The 13,667-nt window shown below is 42.7% G+C and overlaps 1 protein-coding gene across 6 annotated transcripts in view; it reads left to right on the forward strand.

The window, feature by feature from the left end:
* FARS2 (phenylalanyl-tRNA synthetase 2, mitochondrial) overlaps nt 1–13,667 on the forward strand; it is a 309,951-nt gene that overhangs the window by 42,977 nt on the left and 253,307 nt on the right. Inside the window, exon 3 of one of the 6 annotated variants that reach the window (XM_031435245.2) lies at nt 12,928–12,995. The exons of the other annotated variants lie outside the window; for them this stretch is intronic. The gene's annotated coding sequence lies outside the window, so the exon portion shown is untranslated. The remainder of the gene's footprint in view (nt 1–12,927; nt 12,996–13,667) is intronic. 6 annotated transcript variants of the gene reach the window in all.

Genomic DNA, 13,667 nt, shown 5'->3' on the forward strand with positions numbered 1-13,667 from the left:
GCATTGAGGACTATGGGAGAGCAGACACTGGAAATTTGCTTTTATTCAGCAACATGAGTTCCTCTAAGTTGACTCAGTCCTTAGGTTTGTAGATCAAATCAAGAATGTTATACTAAATGAGTACACGTGTGTACATGCCTGACTGGGATGTTGTGCTGTACGCAAGAAATTGACACGTTGTAACTGACAGTAGTTCAATAAAATTTTTTTTTTTTTTTTAAAAAGAAAAGAATGTCATACTGGCCCTCGCTCCCTCGTCTTCCAAGATGGCCTGCACTATCTATGGATGATCAATCTCTCTGAATGAATCTTTTACTCAAAAAAAAAAAAAAAAAAAAAGACTGTTATACTAACATTGAGTTCCTTATATGATTTCCTGAATTGAATCCAAAATTCTTGTTTTTTATTGGTAACTTCTAAAATATACCATCCTACTTTTTGAATCGTCAAGGCGTTTTCTTTCACCAAGTGCTTTTTTTGGACTGTCCTGGTGGACTTCTGTCAGCCAAATGAGAGAGAACTGAACGATGTTCTTGGGAACAGTCAATGTTTAAGTGATTCTGTGCATTTGGATTCGACTTGAGCTAGGTGGGGAGGGAGGAGAAAGCAGTTTCCGTGTGGAACTGACCCACTGTGTGCCAGGCACCCTCCCAGGTGCCTTGTATGTGTGTATATGTATGTAAAACGTTATCTCGTTTCCCGTGCATACCGTTCGTAACCATTTTGCAGAGAAGGAAGCTGTGGTTTCAAGAGATTAAATGACTTACTAGTTTAGATGCTTGTTTAGATGGGTTTAGAATTTGAATCCAGGACCTTTTCTTTCAAAGCCCTTGTTTTTCTTGGTGTTTGCTGCTATCTCCGGTTTGTAAAGACCTAATTACAGTTATTGGCAAGATGACAGAACCCAGAGTGGTGAAGTTATAGTGGGTTTTGATCTACTTATTTTGAGCACCACAATCATAGTAGATTAGGAAGATGTTTTCAAGAGAGTCCTAGAGTGAGCGTAGAAAATGTGTGAGGAGAATCCTGCCTGGCTAGGTTTTGAGCCTTTTAAAAAGGATATCATCACCTAAAGCAGAGGAGGGTGCCTTTCTGAGTCACCAGTCTCTGCTTGTAATTGATTTTTAGAAATTTTTATTGGCAGCTGTTACTTGTGAAACTGCCATTTGGTGGCTGTTTTGTTTCACTATCTGGCCTCTTGGTATTTTGAGAGGCATAAATGTAGTTGAACCGTTAATTTCCAGGTTTTTTTTCCTATTGTGTTTTATTTTTATTGCCAACTAAAAATTGTCGCTTGCCATCTGGCTCTGTAAGAATAAAGTCACCAGCCACTGCAGTCACTGATTTTCAGCACACCCTGAAAGGAGGTCAAGGTGGAGACCAGGAGTGAGGTGCTCTGTGCTCGGGAAAAAACGGCAGGACAGGCCTTTGGGTAGTTAGGTATCTGCAGGAGATTTTATGAGCCTAACTTCTTGCATCTTCTCATATCTAGAAAAGCACTAAAGTCATTAAATGAGACACCTGCCCCTCGTGACTAGAAGTAACCTTCTCGTGATTAGCAGCAAGCCTCCGCCAAAATGTGTGCCTCACTGCACGTACCCCCTGCACCAAAATCACATACATACTCGCCTCCCCCCTTACCTCTTCAGAGCAGCTCCTCAGAGCTGAGAGGCTGTTTCCCGGGCTCTAGTCCTCATTTTGCCCCAAATAAAACTTTGCACAACTCTCACATTATGCTTTTTTTTTTTCCAGTCAGGTTGTTTTTTGGTAAGAAAGCTTGAGTGGAGGAAAAAAAAAAATCAGTTCTAAATGTATGATTCTGGAGATAAAATACGATGGGTTCTTTATCTGGAAGAACAAAGACTTGGCAGTCTGATGGTTTTTAAAAGTCTCAGAGACTTTATTTCATACCCATGTAAGTGGAAGCTGGGAGTCTTTTCAAAGTGTTTCTAAAACCAAAGATATTTCTTCACATATATGGCATCATAAATCTGTGGGTAAATAAAGTATTTTCAAAAGCCCAGATTTGTTTTTGAAATAAAATAGATGCTTGTGTTTCCCACTTCTGTCTTTAAAATGATGCGAAGAACTATTTATATGGTGTTGGATGTTGAAAAGACCATCAGCATTTCAAAGAGCTGGCATTCTGTCCCAGAGCTCAAGTAAACAGTGACGGACTCTGTCATTCAGTGCAGACATTTTTCCCAATTTCTTTTTTAACCTTTCAAATTTTTTGATGTTTGTAAACATCAAAAGTCTTAAATTTTTATGGAGTCATGTATATGTATCTTCTATTTATTTTATTTACTTGTTAAATAGTCATTCCTCACCCCAGGTGAGTTGAAGAATTACCCATATATGTATTTTTTCTTCTCTTACTTTTAAACATAACAGAACTAGCTACAGTCCATGTTGGCATGTGGGATGAAGTGAAGATCAGATTGTTCTTCTCCCAAATACTTAGTTTCTTAACACTGTTCCTTACATTAGCTATTTTTACATTCTTTAATGAGAGCATCTCAGAATCCATTCGCTATGTTACACAGTGGGAACTTGTTTTTTCTCACAGCGTTTCTATCGATGTTATGTTGATGCTTCTGGTCCCGGGACTACACTTTGAGAACCACCGTCCTGCATGACATTATTTTAAGTGTTGTTTAAAATAGTAAGTTTAAATTTCCTGTAAACATTTACTTACATGTAAAGCTCATGGCTTACTACATAATTCTTTCCAGAATATCTTCATTTCGTATCGTCCTCCGCGTCATCCCCTCCTTTGCTGGGAAGTGAGAGACTAAGGTCACGGGACTGTTCTGCTTTCAAATGCATGATTGTCTGTGCCGTCCCCTCTTCTGAGAGTCTGCTGTCGGGTTCTTCAGTGCAGAGAAACTCCAAATATTTGTGACTTTTCCAGTTTTGAATTCATTTGTTTCTACTTTTATTCTTCCTTATTCTTAATTTTATTTGGTTAATTTTTTTTTTTACTATTGGAACCCAAAACTTATTTTTACCATTTTTAAGATTATTAATATAATTTTTTTAGATTATTAATATACTCAGTGCTGTTTTCTCTGAGCATAGGTCATAAACTTCTGTGTCACGCACACACTGCAGAATTCAAAAGGCTATAGTGTTATATAGAAAGAAACCTAGTTTCTCCCCTCCCCCGTCTCCCTGCAGCCGCCCAGGTCCTGGCCTTGGAGGCATCTGCTGTTAGTCGTCCCTTGACATACATGCAATCTCTGCCATTCACCGATTTTGTATTTGTGAATTTGCCTAATTGCTAAAGCTTATTTACAGCCTCAAAGTCAGTGCTCCCAGGGCTTCCGTGGTCATTTGTGGACATGCGCAGAGCCATCAGCAGAGGTGCGTCCCCGACCTGCCCGTTCCTGCTGAGGTTGGACCGGGAGATGCTCTGCCTTCTCCTTTCAGCTTCTACTGTAAACAGGTGTCTGTTCTCACCATCTATTCAGTGCCATGCGTTTTGTGCTTTTTGTGCTTTGTGTGGGTGACTTCGCTGTTCACATGGCCCCCACGTTGTAGTGCTGAAGTGCCGTCCAGTGTCCCTACGAGCAGGAAGGCTGGGACGTGCCTTATGGGGAAGGTACGCGTGTGAGATGAGCTTCATCCAGGCGTGAGCTGCCGTGCGGTCAGCTGTGAGTTCAGTGCTGATGAATCAACTGTACATATGACCGAAGGTGTCTTTAAAGAGAAAGGCGCGTGAAACAAGGTTACGTGGTGTCGATTAGTTGACAAAAATGCGACCGGAGGCTCGCAAGAAACTGACTCTGCATCTCCCCGAGGGCAGTGGTTCAGTATTTACTGACTCGGCGTTCTCAGACGTTCCAGCTCATGACTACCACGGGCGATGAGAACCGACTGCGTGTATTATTTTCAATGCCTGTGTATTTTGTAATTTCAATTAAATACTTTCATGTGCTAGCTAATCCTTAAAGCTTACAAAGCTTGTAGGGACATGCAGAACTGTATTTCTCTGCAGGGGAATTTTAGCAGAGAGCTCAATGTAGGCAGGACTGGCTGGGGCCGATCACGGCTGATGGGATTGTGGGCTTAAATTGCACTCTTCTGCTGTCTTGCCACTGTGTTCTGAAGGTGATTTAGCAAGGACATGGCAGCCTTCTCTGAATTAAAGATTAAAGAGTGTTATTTGATTTCCATCCTTCTTTTTAAAAATTAAAAAAATTTTTTATCCCCACCCCCCTGACTTCCATCCTTGTGAACGACTTGCTCCGTGAACGTCAGTGCTGTTTTGGTTTTTCAACTGGTAGTTTATCATTATTTCTGCTGTGGGGAGAGGATGGAGCAGTTGAAATGTCACTGTGAGTTAAATGAATAGTGTCCTTTCTCAGTGAAACACTGGTGCAGAAATTGATAACGTGGATATTCTTAAGGGGACTATTGCTTTTGACTTGGGAACCATTCTTTTTAAGGACAAAAACCTTGTCCCTGTCCTCCGGTAGCTCAGGATCTAACAGGTGGACTGATTACGGTTCAGCGAGCGTTTCATGTGCTTTTGGGGGAGAAAGAAGAGACAGCTCAGTTCTACCTGAGGAGGGTATGAAGGATGAGACCTGGGTTCATAGAGGTAAAACATCTCTGGAATTACCTGTTACGTGAATGGTAAGATACGTTTTGGTTTAAAAAGAAAATTCACGAGGAACTTATCAGAATGGTACCTATTGAGAAAAGCAAAGCCAACTGGTGTTTATCAAGAGAGGATGAGCAATGGAAGTGGCAGGGGACCAGCAGGAAGTATACGGCCTGGACTTGAACCCTGATGCTGCCTTCAGTACCTCCAGTCGCTGGCGTCACTCTGGACGTAGATTATGTCTGTCACAGTGTTGTCAAGAGGAGTGGATGAAAGAAATAAGAAGAATAAAGGAAAGACGTCAGAGAGAAGGCGATGCCACATCACCGTTTGCAGGCAGAGAAACGTTTCAGGCTGTTGGCATCTGCTTGATAATTACGGAGGTGAGGGCGGCCAGAGCCGTTGTGCTAGAATTACTCTTTCCTCCACTGTGGTTGAGACTCTGGGGTTTATACGCAGCGACTTTATTCGGAGGATTTTACATCAAGTCAGTTTATTTAGAATATTTAGGAGAGAAGAATTTTTAACCTGGAGGCTATTTCTTCTGTGTAGCAGTAATATTTCTAATTGCCTAAAATAGTTTTTAATATGCAGTTTAGTGAGTTGATTTAGAACAAGTTTTAATTTTACTTGCCGTGGTCATTCTGCTTGCTAAATTATTTCTGGGTGAACACTTTATTCTTTTTCATTAGCTAAATACTTTTTGTTTTAAGACTGTTGCATGCACGTACATTAGGAGAATTACTATACATTATTTTGTAATGCTGAATTTACTGGGTAATTAATTATGCTGTTATTCTCCAAATGTGCAGCGTGTAGAGCTACAGTAAATACCTTTCGCTGAAACCAAAAGTAAATGATGACTAGTAAGCTGATCTAAGTTAAGATTAACTAGCAATTTTGATGCCTCACTTGACTTTGATGAGATGCTCGAGTACTAAGGGTGAGGCTGTGTATTTGTTTTATAGTCTGTGTGTGTGTGATTTTTTATGCATTGAGAGGAATTTTTTCCCTGGCATATTTAGCAAAGTATGCATTCATACTAATGGTTATGGGTACATGAACTTGATTTTAACTGATGATATATATATAAATTTTTGAAGTGGTAGTTGATTTATGATGTTAGTTTCAGGTGTACAGCAAAGCAATTCAGTTATACATATATGTACATATATTTTTTTTCAGATTCTTTTCCACTATATGTTATTACAAGAAATTGAATATGGTTCCCTGTGCTGTACAGTAGGTCCTTGTTGTTTATCTACTTTCTGTATAGTAATGTGTGTTTGTTAATCCCAAACTCCTAATTTATGCCTCCCCTAACCTTTCCCCTTCGGTAATCAGTTTGTTTTCTATGTCTGTGAATCTGTTTTTGGTTTGTAAATAACATTTGTATGATGGCATTTCTCTTAAGTGAAAAATTGTGAAAGAATGGTTGGGAGTCCAACCATAATTCCAAATATGGTGGCATCTTTAGATACTTATTAACCAGCCTTCAAATTAATTTTGCAAAGGTCTTTGATCTACAGTCATTCCCTCATGCATTATTTAATTACAGGTTTTAACCTTTTGACAGCAAAAATGATTTCTCTTGGAACTGAGTGCACTGATTTGTGTTTTCAAAAACCTTTAAAAAGTTGTATTTTTCCATTTGTTTTTGTCTCCAGCACAAGATACTTTTTTTGATTACTCCTCTATTCTTGAATAATTAAGAAGTTTTCAGCGTGTCAAAATACTTTGAAGTCTCTCACTCTTGAAAACATGGCATTTGTTAGCAAAAATGGTATTAGAGTCATTTTTCAGCTGAATTATACTGATGAAAAGACATCTCTCCTAAATGCGAGCATGGCATTGTATGCTCAGATAATGATCGTGTTTAGAATTGCTTTCTCTGCTCCTTTTTCCCCCTCAGACTTAATTTTAATAAAAGGTTTTATCTACACGAGAGGTGCTTATTACCACAGCGACCGCAGTGCCCAGGGGTTTCTCGGGCTGTGTGACGCTTGCTCTGGCTCTGGCTCCCGTCGGGCCTGCCCTCTGCGCGGAGCTGCCAGGTTCTTGTGTAACTGTCTTGACAGGCGGCGTGCTCATTAATACAGCAGCTGGGCCTCTGCCCGCTGGTGGAAGCCATGTGCCCCAGGCAGCAAGGTCCAGTGCTAGGTTCTTGCTGGTGGCTTTAGGCCATGCCTTGAATACGTTGTTGAAACCAGTGGTGAACAGTCACTTGAGGTAAGAATTGCGTTCATCCATTCAAGCCGGGTCGGAGCTTCGCGAGTGGTCGGGCTGCAGTGTTCTGAGCTGAGACCCCTTCGTGTACGGGGGCCCTGACTCTCTGCCTGGGGGCTTCCCTCTGTCACTTCTATGCTTGGAAACCAATCAGAATCTCACAGGTTGGTTGGTAAATCCAGGAGGAAAGAGTTTGTTCACTTTATTCTATTTGGTGCTGTTCAAGGGCCCAAAGTAGATAGGTAAGATTGTTGTTCTCAGTGCCTACAAGCGTATCTAGGACTTAGGCACATCAGATGCTGTGAAAAGTAAGAAGTGTATCTGGATGGACAAAGCTCAAGGGAAGAGCGTGGGGCGCTGCCGTCCAGCTGTGTGTTGAACGTTCTCCGAGGCATTTCACGTTACTGCAGGTTCATGATTTCAAAACACAGTGTCCATGCGACCCTATGTTGGTTACTTTCTAGTGGGAGAGATGTACCCGCCCACAGAGAATTACTGCCGGCTTCATTTGGCGTGAAAAGTGTGAACATGTCTGTTTTAAACATCTGGGCTATTTATACTGGTTTCAGCCAAGCCAGCAGGAGGTGAGTTTTCCCGGTGCTTGGTTAGCGCCAGAATTTGTAGCAACAGTATCTTCTGATCTTTCTGCACACCCACGCTGGACTCTCGGTGGTCTTACTCTTTGCGTGTTGCACAAAGCCCCTCCCAGAGCAACCCCCTGGGTATTCTCCAGGGTGGAGCTGTCCAGGTACCGTGTGGCCTTGTCTCTGATGACTGACTTCCTCTGCCTGTGGCCTTTTTCCTCACAGTCCCACTCTCAGGAGGACAGAACTCTGGCGGGGTCGCCAGGACCAGACCTGGACTTGTAAGACCTTTGCCCTCTTTGTACAGGTTTCAGCTGTGTTCTTGGCTCCTCAGACTCCCTTGGCTTAGGTAAACATTCTGTAGCCGAATCCTTTTTCTCTACAATTTTGATACAGATTTTCTTGAATTCAGAGCAGGCTTCTACTAACATATTTTACTTCTCCAATATATTAAATTACACTTCCCTTCTGATTAATGAGTTAGGAGTGGGGAAAACACTTTAATTGAACCCAATTAATGTTTTGCCTTCTAATTAAAATTCCAGTTAGCCTATTAATATGCCTAAATTAATATATCAGAATGGAAGAAAATGCTGTTTATGGAAGGACTCAAAATCCTAGGGTCATTCCCTAACACGTAGGTGCCTGAGAAGTGAACCATGGGGTGTGTTCTGGGAAGGAAGCCAAGGGGAGGCAGGCGGGGTGGCTGGGGACTGGGCTGTGAAGTAATCTGGACTTACTGTTGTGTAGTGCTCAGGGTTTTCCAGCAGGGCCCGGCACGGTCACATCCGTACTTGAGAGGGGCCTCCTTGGATGCCCAGTGTGGTTGGTTGGAGGGGAAGCTAGGAAAGCTGAGGGAGGGGGCCAGGTTGGGGGCCAGCTGAGGCGAAATGGTAGAATTAGGACCAAGTGAAAGCTGGGCCCACAGTCTCTTGTTTGCAATTCTAAAAGCTGAAAAAACTGAAAGCTAACCGTTTAAAGGTCTGTCTGTGAAACCTCTTACACACGTGGGACCCCACCATGTATAACCGAAAGAACCAGAAAGGTGAGGTGTGGACTTCTGAGAGGGACCTTGATGACCAAGGACTGGAGACACGTATGAGAACATTACATGGCCAAAAACGTGCAGATATGGACTGTGCATTAATAGACAGGATTGAACAGCAAAGAACTGAAAGCGTGGCTTATTGGTTAGGAAGTAACTTAGAATATACTGTAGAAAGCTGACTGTCAGAGGTGAGTATAAATATTCAGAGACTGGCTGCAGACATTTTAGAAAGTTCACGGTGTGAAGTGTGGAAAGCTTTGCTCATTGGGAGCTAGTCTGAAAATCATACCGATGGATTTTCTAAGAGAACAGTCGCTGAAAGCCTTAGTCCTGAGTAGACTTGCGGTGTCGGTGACACAGAGTCGTACTGGGACTGGGTTCCTAGAAGCCATTCAGGATGACCAGTGCGAAAGCACCAGCTGGCTTCAGATGCTAACCACTGGGGGGCTCCTCTTGGATATGCGGGTCCCGCAGACACACAGGATTGTGTTGGTAGAGAATGGGGAAAAAAAACAAACCTACTCAAGGTGTTTGAAAGGTACACTCGGTTTATTTACACTCATAAGAAGGCAGAGGTAGCCAGAGAAACATTTTCTGACCAGTTCATTGCTACTTTGTTCCAGCGGCACAAATTCAGTAAAGCTAAGCTGGACAGCAAGAAAAGCAGATTTTTGTTGTTCCCAGACAACTGTTCCACGCAGCCTTACTTGTCAATGTCCTGTGAAAAGTAGTGTTTTTGGCTTTTGCCGACCCAAGAATATGTCCCCTGAAGACCAGCTGTGTAGTCATTACACAGTACAGCAAACCCGCTTGCTGGAGTTAACAGATTCCTCAGGTTCTGAGACCTGAAAGAACTCAGCCTTCAAAATGCTGTTTCTGCAGTGGCCAGTGCTTGGAATGAAGCTGGTAAGTCAACACCAAGAAATGCTTGGCGCTGCCTCTGAACCACAGTGTTTGACAGTGAACCTGTGGAGAAGGCATTGAAGGCTTCCGTGTCGCTAATGCAGAGATGCCCCCACGTTTCTCCTCTTCCAGAAGTTGATCAGCCAGCACAGTGATTAAGTTGAACAGATGCTGAATTTGATACTCACACCTCTCGTGCATTCCTTGAACGATGGGGAAATTGCTGAATGGTGTTCAATTCAGACAGGCTTGAGGAGAGCAGGGATGATGATGACGTGACGTCATGAACGCAGGTGTGATAATGCAACTTATAGTGAGAAATATGTTTGGTCTTCTTCCTTGTTCCTAGCACATGGCCCCTAAAACCCTTCTGATTGTAATTTGTCACCGCGGGGGAAATCTTTTGTTACAATACTCAGGTTTGTTCTCAGTTCTTTAAAGAGCTCCAGGGCCACGGAGGTGAAATGGGTGTCTATTTGTTATTCATAGAACAAGCCCTTTTCCACCACACCTGAGTTTGTGTTAGTGAGCTGTTTCTGGCAAGCCCCTAGGTAACCTGAGGATGGGGGCTGATTGCCAGGGAGACCAGCCAGACCTCTGGGGAGGTGGGTTTGTGTGGGACATTGATCTCAGTGCTTATGACAGTGGCCAGTGATTTTGTGAGTCATGCTTTGGTACTGAAGCCTCCCTAAAACCCCAGAAGGATGTGGTTCAGAGAGCTTCTGGGCTGGTGGCCATGCAGAGGTTCTGGGAGGGTGGTGTGCCTGCAGGGCGTGGAAACTCTGTGACCTTTCCCCTGCACCTGGCCCTGTGCGTTTCTCCCATCTAGCTGCTCCTGAGTCATGTCTTTTTATAATAAACTACTAATATAGTAGTCAGCTCTTTCCCTGAGTTCTGGGAGCCACCCCATCAAAGTAATTGAACCCAAGGAGGGGAACCTCTGACTTGCAGTCTGCTTGATCTCCTGGACTTGAGCTTGGCATCTTAAGTGGGGAGAGACAGCAGTCATGTGGGACCTTCACCCGTGGGATCTAATGCTACGTCTAGGTAGATACTGTCAGAATTGAGTTAAATTGTAGGACACCCAGCTGGTGTCTGCAGACAGTCGGAGAATTGCCTGGTGTTGGAACACACACATCAGAGCGGGTGAACAGTCCCCATAAGCAGTAGTGCAGGATGGGTCATCAGTTAACCCCTGGCCTTGAACAGTGAGTGCGCAGTGATAGCGATGAGCGAGGGGGCTCAGCTGAGGGGAGCCTGCTTGGGTAGAAGCCCACGTGAAAGCGGCAGGAGGCTGGGACCGGCCATGTGTCAGGGCTGGCCCATCATTTGAGAATGACATTGCCGGTCCACCATCAGAAGTCCAGTTGAGGCTTACAGTTGCCAGTGAGAGCAACACGGAGAGCCCCAGACAGTAATACAGCCTAGGTGTTAGCCTAGTTTGAACTACGTTTTAGTGAATATTTTCCGTAGAAATTAGAAGTATTTTTTCTTACTAAAATACATCATTTTAGCTTTAACATGTATTACAGACTTCGTTAATGGGTATATTTGAGAAACATTTCCTTGGTATAAGAGCCCCATATTACCAATTTCTTAGGAAATCTGAGTGTCTTGGGAAAAATGGCATTGAGTGCTTGGCGTTGTGCTTGTGACAGTTGATTTGTAGCTAGGGGAAGAAGTTTGGAAAGGCAGAGAAGGGTTTTACGTGCCAAGCGTTTCATCTGTGTAATACGAAGCATGCGTGTTGTCCACATCCTGTTCTGCAAGAATCACGTCACGAGCGCCCGCAGCTGCTGACCTGCAGTAACTCTGAAAGGAACTTGGGGTGGGGATCAGGATGAGACGCTCAGTGTGGTGGAAAACAGGCAAGAGGCCTTTAGGTTGTTGGAAGTATTTTAGGAGAAATTTCTTATGAGCTGTATTCTTGCATCTCGGCATGCTTAGGAAAGCACCAGAATCATTAACTGAGGTATCTGTTCCTTGTGGCTCACGGTAACCTAGTGAGACGTGTGCTTGACTGCACGTACCCCTTCTCCAAAGTCACATGTGTACTACACTGGCCTCTCCCTCTGCCTCTTACAAGCAGTTTCTCAGAGCGATGTAACAGGCCGTCTCCTGGACTATAGTCCTCAGTAAGTCCCCAAATAAAGCTGAAACTCACAGCTCTCATGTTGGGCGTGTTTCTTCCAAGTCAACACCTGTGTTGTTATAAAAACTAATCTCTTAGCTGGTCACTGAATGCAATTAATCCACCTATGGCAGTGTTATGTTTATACTGGCATTTATTCTTTTTTTTTAATTAAAAAAATTAAAAAAATTTTTATTTTGGGGGGAGTTATTTTAATTAATTAATTAATTAATAGGTACGGGGGTTTGAAGCCGGGACCTTGTATATGCTAATTAAGCATGTGCTCTACAACTAAGCTATACCCTCCCCCCATACTGGCATTTATTCTTCATATAATTATAAGTGGGCTTAATACAGCCTGTTAAAATGGCCAGAGCTCAACTTGCCATATTTTTAAATAACTTTTTTCTTACAAGTCGATTATTTCCAAATAACAGTTTTAATAAAAATGTAATGGATGTCTATTTAGAAAGTTTAGAAATATGAAAATAGAAAATAAGGACCAGGGATAATAGCTATTGGATCTTCCATGGTTTCTAAATATAATATGCATGTATTTATAGATACATATATACAGAGTTAAGATCACATCATACATACAATTTTATATCCTGTTTATCCCTTTATAAGTATGTAGTTAAGCCATTGACTACATACTTTACAACTGTTATAATTTAAGATTGCACAATGTTTCACTGTGTAGTTCTATTATAATTTACTTAATCACTCGCTCTGGGGGAACTTTATGTTGTTTGTAATTTTTTCCTATTATAAATCATACTGTTATGAAAATTCTTTGTGTTTCATGTGTGCCTTCGTTTACATTATTTCTTGTGATAAATTCCTAGAAGGGTAATTACCCTGTCAAAGGGTGTGAACAGTTTTCAGTCTCTGGGTGGAGCTGAACTGCTCCCCAGAAAGGCTGCACCAGTAACACTCCCACCAGTAATATAGGGAACTGCCTTTTTACAGACATTTTCTTTGTATTTAAACTACTCAGCAGGAACAGAAACATACTCCTGCCTTGCACTTTTATGAGTAAAAGTTGGTGGAAGTTGGCCATTTCCCCAGCATTACTTAGTGGGGTAAAATGTGTAAACTGTACATTGACTGAGGCAAGCTTTGTTTTTCTGGGTAGACGCTGTCAAAGCCCTGGGTCTGCAGGTGAATGGAATGTGCCTGATGTCTTTGTGTGGCTGTGACCAGAGGTGGTCGTGCCTGCTCACCGCGGCCCTTTCCACTAAGCTCATTGTGCTTCAGAGAAATTACAGTCCGGGAGATTCCCTGCACTGCTTAGTCTCCCCTTTACCCACGAGACTGAGGGTGATTGAAAGACTGTGTAAACAGCTACAAATCCATCCTTTCTAACAACAGACGTTTGTGTGTTTTACTGCTTCTTGACGCTGCTGGACTCACCGTGGTAAAGAAAGTTTACAGCGTTCTCAGCGTGGCCTTTTGGACACCCAGGAGAAGCCAGGTGTAATCCATTAACAGGTAATAGGATGCCTCAGATACCTTTATGTTTTTATTGATTCATTAATTTACTTAATTTAGCTTAATTTTTAAATAAAAATGTATACATGTAAAGTAAACAAGATGATGATTTGACACATGTGCACCTAATGAAATGATTTCCACAGTCAAGCTAACATTATCATCTTGTCCGGTAGAGTTACCCTTCTTTTGTGTCTAATAAGAGAGCCTGAGATCCATCCCCTTAGTGCATTTCCAGGCTTCCGTGCAGCACGGTTAACTCTAGTCTTCCTGCTGTACATTGATTGGCTCTCACGACGTCTTCATCCCGCAGACTGCAACTTTGTGCCCTTTGACGCACTCCTGCCCACTTCCCCCACCTCCCACCCCTGGTAACCACCTTGCTACTCTTTGCTTCTGTGTATTCCAATGTTTTGGATTCCAGGTTGAAGTGAGATCTTAACTGGAATTAACCAGTAGACTGAACGTTTACCTGGGAATCAGGCCGCTGGTTCTGTTATCACCTCCGACTACTTGATTGGCTGCAGATGGAGGAGTACAGCCAGTCTGTGACTTGTTTTCCTTTTTTACAAAATGTGAGCTCTGGACTCAGTAACCTACTCAGTGACCTCTGTAGGCCTTCCTAGTTTCTAATTTTTAAAAAATGTGTTCTGCTCGAGAGTGAATATCTCC

The sequence above is a fragment of the Camelus dromedarius genome, chromosome 19, assembly GCF_036321535.1.
Source record: "Camelus dromedarius isolate mCamDro1 chromosome 19, mCamDro1.pat, whole genome shotgun sequence".
NCBI classification, from domain to species: domain Eukaryota; kingdom Metazoa; phylum Chordata; class Mammalia; order Artiodactyla; family Camelidae; genus Camelus; species Camelus dromedarius.